At 36.9% G+C, this 6,701-nt stretch overlaps 1 pseudogene; it reads left to right on the top strand.

Annotated features, from left to right (window-relative positions):
- The first annotated feature begins 1,353 nt into the window (after nucleotides 1–1,353).
- LOC124109507 (olfactory receptor 56A4-like) lies at nucleotides 1,354–3,614 on the top strand (annotated as a pseudogene).
- The last annotated feature ends 3,087 nt before the right edge of the window (nucleotides 3,615–6,701 follow it).

The following is a 6,701-nucleotide window of genomic DNA, read 5'->3' as shown; positions in this document are numbered from 1 at the left end:
ATATGTTACTTTTAGGTCATTGACATCAGTAGTACATTATTGTTCATTGTATTACTAGGCAGATTACAGACTAGTAACATTATGCAGCTTATTTCTCAGTTACATACTAAATTGCAATGTGCAATGTTAGGAGATTTGTGTAGCTCTCAAGAAAGTTCATTGTATAAATTTACTGTTATGTGGTCAGGTTTAGGCTCAGTGAAACATTGTGGTTGTCTAACAAGAGAGTTCCTTTATTCTCAGGAACCCTGTGCCAGAGATCAAAGTGGAGTCTGATAAGACTCTACCACAGAGCCACATTCCAAGCCCAAGCCAACTGTCTTTTTTTTTTTTTTTTTTTTTTGGAGTGGAGGGTGGATACCAGGGATTAAACTCAGGGACACTTCATCATTGAGCCACATCCCCAGCCCTATTTTGTATTTTATTTAGAGACAGGGTCTCACTGAGTTGCTTAGCTTCTCAATTTTGCTGAGGCTGGCTTTGAACTTGCTCCTCCTGTCTCAGCAACCCCAGCCACCGGGATTATAAGCATGTGCCATCATTCCAAGCTTTGTTTAGATTTTATTTTATCACTGCTAAATTGTTTCTTTCCTGCATCATTCAAACTTTTTCTGAGTGCTAAGCAATGGTGCTAGGCAAGCAAGATACAGAGGTTCTAAATAATAGAGGATAATTTTTAAGGCATTATGGTGCTTTCAATAACCAGTCTCATATGTCTGAAATATCCTTATTGAATGACTATTATGTTACTAAATGCCTAGTATGTTTCTCTGTTATGATAAAAAGACAAAATTCCATTTGTGGGCTTTTTGGAAAACAGGAAACACCCATGAGTGTATTCAAGGTTTTTTATCGCTTTACTAGCTACATTCTTGGAGTATTTGAGGATCATACAAAGTGGAACGTTGAAAAGGAAAAGCATTAAAGGTGAACAATAAGAAAAACAAAGGAAGTACAATCTTGGTGAAGATAAGAATAGGACAAGCAGATGTTACTTTTTTGAGGGCAAAATATTGGATTCTAGAGGGATATGCTATACACAAAACGACAGTGTTTACAAAATGTAAAGCATGCCCTATAGGTGTGGCTAATCTATATGTGCATCAATGAATTGTGGAATCTGTCTGGGACATAGTCATGTGAGGGGAGTTATTATTTACCCATAAAGTATTGAGTACTATGGGAAAACAATTTAAACAACATAGTCTAATTTAAACTTAATGGAGACTATTATTCCATAGAATTGTTGATAAAACTGAAAGCCTAGAATAGAGGCAGACAGAAAAGTTAGGAGTTTATTAATAATTGCTGACTCTTTTCTCTCAGCCATTTCTAGCCCTACCTGATGGGGTCATGGTATTATCCTCCAACAACACAGGGACACAGGTGATTGAATTCCTGATGATCTGCTTTCCAGGCATGCAAGATACACAGCACTGGCTCTCTATCATATTGGCTTCTCTCCTGGTTTTGGCCCTAGGGGCCAACTTTGTTTTATTAATGACCATCTGGCAGGAAGCATCACTGCATGAGCCCATGTACTACCTGCTGGCCATCTTCTCTGTGCTGGATGTCACCCGCTGCCTCACAGTCATCCCCAAGGTCAGACTCTCCCTAAACTTTCTTCCAGGCAGTCAACCAACTAACTAAGTAAGTTCCTTCTTTAATTGTTCTAATTTGTTATACATGATAGCAGAATGCATTTTGATTCATAGTATATAAATGGAGCACAATATTTTATTTTCTTGGTTGTATACAAAGTAGATTTACACCATTTGTGTCTTTATACGTGTACCTAGGGTAATGATGTCCATCTCATTCCACTATCATTCCTACCCTCAAGCCCTATACATTTCCCTTCCTCCTCTTTACCCTATCCAAAGTTATTCCATTCCTCCCATGTTCTCCTCTCATTATGGATAAGCATCCTCTTATCACATTTGGCCTTTGATTTTTTGGGATTGGCTTACTTCACTTAGCATGATATTCTACAACTCCATCCATTTACCTGTAAATGCCATGATTTTTTCTCTTTTGTTGCTGAGTAATAGTATTCCATTGTGTATATATATCACAGTTTCTTTATCCATTCACCTATTGAAGGGCATCTAGGTTGGTTCCACAGTTCAGCTATTGTGAATTGAGCTGCTATAAACATTGATGTGGCTGCATCACTGTAGTATGCTGTTTTTAAGTCGTTTGGATATAAACCAAGGAGTGGATAGCTGGGTCAAGTGGTGGTTCCATTCCAAGTTTTCTAAGGAATCTACATACTGTTTTCCATATTTCAACCTTCTTTCTTTACACAGTATGATGTTTTGCTTCTATAAATCCCAAACAGATATGCCCTCTTATTCTTTATGCCCATGTCTTTTAAGTTTTCATTATTTCCAGTGGAAAGATCATCTCTCAATATCTAAGTGATATTTAAAATTTAAATTTTCTTCTTACCTATCATAACATCTGAATTATTCTACTCCCACACTTCAGGGCTCTAGAATTTGCTTTCTAAATGTAATTGGGTGTACATTTGTATCATGTACTGTGATAGGAAACTTTGTTGTAAAAGGTTTCTTATGTGTATGGAGGGACTTCTTGAAAATTCCTCTGATGGGCAGATAAGCCTACTGGAGTTTGGGTAAGAAACATAGAGATCAGGAGAGGACAGGGCTACAAATAAGCATTTTTTAAAAAAACCAAATGTTGGTCTCTAGATTTAGGAAAGGGTATAAGTTAGACTCTAGAGATTGAGATAGGCTTAGAATGGATTTGACATAAGTATACTGTCCCAGGGGGTTGTGGGGCTGTGGTTTGAGGGTGGGTTGGTTTTAACAAAACTTCTGAGCATTTTCATAAGAGTTAGGTGCTCTAAGATGATAATGAATATACAGTGTTTTTGAGAACAATGATTCTGGAAGGTCATGCTCATCTTCTGGTTCAACATGAAGACCATCAGCTTTTCAGGTTGCTTCCTGCAGATTTTCATCATGAATACCTTCCTCCCCATGGAATCTTCCACCTTTCTGGTCATGGCCTATGATTGCTATGTGGCCATCTGCCACCCACTGTGCTAATCCTCCATCATCACACAGCAGTTTGTCATCAATGCAGCCATCTTCATTGTCTTCCGCAATCTGCTAGCCACACTGCCTATTCCAGTCCTGGCTGCTAGGCTCAACTACTGTGCCAGCAACGTGGTGGAGAACTGTATATGTGCCAACATTTCTGTAGCCAAGCTCTCCTGTGGGGATATTCACCTCAATAAACTCTATCAATTCGTGAGTGTTTGGTGCCTTCTAGGTTCTGACCTGGTGCTCATCTTGCTGTCTTACTGCTTCATTTTGAGGGCTCTTATAAGCTTGCAGTCGGGAGGTGCAACCACCAAGGCTTTGAGTACTTGTGGTTCACATCTCATTCTTATACTTTTCTTCTATACACTGCTACTATTCTTCATCTTCACAAACAAGGCAGGAAAGAAGATACCCTCAAAGGTACCTATTCTTCTCAATGTCCTGCATCACCTCATCCCACCAGCCTTCAACCCCATTGTTTATGGAGTTCATACCCAGGAAATTAAGCAGGGGATCATCAAATTATTCAAATCCTGGTCTTGAGAGATATGAATCCAATATCAGGAACTGTAGAAATCTGGACATGTCTTTATTTCATCTGAATATCTCAAGGGATATCATATGGCATCCATGTGTCTATCTTCATCTTCATCCCAAACTTTCTAAACTACTTTCAAAATATTCATGCTCATTCTCTCTTTACAAAATTGTGCTAAACCAACATTTAGGTATCCAATACATTCTTCTTTTTACTTTGTGCCACCAAAATCTCTGAATTAGTCATTAAAAAGCTTTTAATATTTTCTATGTTCTTTGCAGTATTTACATTCTGAGTAAGTCTCATTTAATTTATAGGCAAAAATAAGGAAGCACTTTCAATGGAACATGGTGGGTATGAACAGGATTGGGGAAAATAATATAGCCTTTCTTTCAATAATTTGGGTTAAAAATGATAATGACTTAGGTTAAGGTGATGAGTGAATATTGATATTATGGGTCCACCATATTTACAGAAAGTCTATATGAAGAGTGTAAAAGCTGGCAAGGATTTAAGGAGAACATCCTGGCTTTTAGCAAGAGCAATTGAAATACTGAAATCACCATTTACTCAGAGCTATCTTGGTCCATAATATCAGAAGATGAGCTTTTGATGAACTTCATTTCTGTACCAATTCTTTTCATGACTGTATATTAGAAATGACTAAAGTATCTGAGTGAAGAAGTAAAAGTAAGCAACTGATATTTATCAGGGTAAGCTAAAAGCTTAGAATAGAAGTTTGAGTCATAAGAATGGTATTTTTAAAAGTTTTAAATTTTATTTATTCTAATTTGTTATATACAACAGCATAATGCAATTCAATTCATATTATACAAGTCGAACCAAATTTTCATGTTTCTGGTTGAACACAAAGTAGATTCACACCATTTGTGTTTTTATACATGTATTTGGGATAATGATGTACATCTCATTCCACCATCTTTCCTACCCCCATCCTCCCTCCCTTGCCCTCCCTCCCCTATCTGAAGTTCATTTATTCCTCCCATGTTTCCCTCCTCCCATACCCATTATGAATCAGCATCCTTATATCAGAGAAGACATTGGCATTTGTTTTCTTTCTATCCATTTACCAGCAAATGCCATGATTTTATTCTCTTTTAATGCTGTGTAATATTCCATTGTGTACATATACCACATTTTCTTTATCAATTCATTTACTGAAGGACATCTGAGTTGGATCCACAATTTAACTATTGTGAATTGTGCTGCTATAAACATTGATGTGGCTGTGTTCCTAAAGTATACTGTTATTAAGTCTTTGAGTATAAACTGGGGAGTGGGACAGCTGGGTCAAATGTGGTTCCATTCCCCATTTTCCAAGGAATCCCCATACTACTTTCCAGGTTGGTTTCACCAATTTGTAGTCCCACCAGCAATGTATGAGTGTGCCCTTATCCCTACATCCTCACCAACACTTATTGTTGTTTGTGTTCTTGAAAGCTGCCATTCTGACTGGAATGAGATGAAATCTTAGAGTAGTTTTGATTTGCATTTCTCTATTGCTAGAGATGTTGAGCATTTTTTTCATAAATTTTTGATTGATTGTTTATCATCTATTGAGAAGTGTCTGTTCAGTTCCTTGAACCACTTATTGATTGGGTTATTTGGGGTTTTTTTTGGTGTAAAATTTTTTGAATTCTTTATATATCCTAGAGATTAGTGCTCCATCTGATGTGTGTGTGGTAAAAATTGTTCCCAAAATGTAGTATATTTTAAAGTCTGGTATAGTGATGCCACCTGCTTCACTCTTCTTGCTAAGGATGCTTTAGCTATTCTGGGTCTCTTATTTTACAGATGAATTTCTTGATTGCTTTTTCTATTTCTACGAGGAATGTCATTGGGATTTTGATTGAAGTTGCATTAAATCTGTATAGTGCTTTTGGTAGTATGGTCATTTTGAAATATCAATTCTGCCTATCCAAGAGCAAGGTAGATATTTTCATCAGGATGGCATTTTAATCTCACTTAGAAGTTTGATTTTAGGATCACTAATTTCCATCCCTTCACTCAAGAAACGTTGTCAACTGTTGAATAACCTGAATTCACAACTTCTTGCTACTACCAATAGATTGTGAACTCATTCTTCTTTGCATCTGTAACATCTAGCATTAGATATAATGGTATATAATAAGTGATTTTTGCCTCTGTCAAGACATTTGTTCCCACCAAGGGATTTCTCAATTATAATCTCATTCCAAAAGACAGTACTGCTTATTGAAGACATTTCATATAGTTGTTTTAGCAAACATATTAAAAGATGTTATTCTATAATATTAAAAGTATTAATTAGTGTAATGTAGCAGATAAATGGACTTTCTATATTTAAAATGGAAGATATACTTTTAAAGCAAGCTCTAAAGAGACACCAACAACAATGTAATACTACATACTTATTCCACAGAAAGAAATTAAGAAGACTCCCTGAATGTGTACCCCATCCCACCCCCTGCTTTCCATCCAAGAATTCCTCTTAAAATATGTTTGGATGTGTGATTGTTTTAGGTCCCCTTTATTTATAGCCATCAGCCATTTGTAACAATTTTCTACCATTTGCTTGAGATATGCCTTTAGATGCATCCAGTCAAGGAGTAATAAGGATGGAATAATTGAGGTGTATGCTTTTGAGTTAAGCACCATAATAATTAAACTTATCCAAGACATAATGTGTCTGGATTATAGTATTCCTTCTCTATTACCAATATAACAATAAGAATACGGATTTTAAGGCCTAGTCTCTTCCTTTATATGGGCTCTGGTTCATAGGAAGGACTCTCTGCTTCTGACCCATGTTCCCATTCTAACATTCTGCATTGACTTTCAGTCATCTGCCAGGTCTGGGCTTTGAAAGTCACCTTCTCATGATCAGGGCTACTATGTTTAGAGAAAGAGGTCCTTCTACCTGTAGTCAGAATTATTCAGGTTCCACTGACCTGTCTTCTGCCTTTCGCTTCCCATGACTGTATCCTATCATCCTGCTGGGATGCCCACTACTCCTTGGACTTCCACTTATTCTTGGCTTAGACTTTGTATTTACTGTCCTAAATGACTGACACAGATTTACTCTTTTTGTG

This window comes from Marmota monax, unplaced genomic scaffold (assembly GCF_021218885.2).
Source record: "Marmota monax isolate L192 unplaced genomic scaffold, Marmota_monax_Labrador192_F-V1.1 WCK01_AAM20220418_F8-fsc00572, whole genome shotgun sequence".
In the NCBI taxonomy this organism is placed as follows: Eukaryota; Metazoa; Chordata; class Mammalia; order Rodentia; family Sciuridae; genus Marmota; species Marmota monax.
The sequence above is the reverse complement of the archived record's forward strand: the minus strand, read 5'-3'. Positions and strand labels throughout refer to the sequence as shown.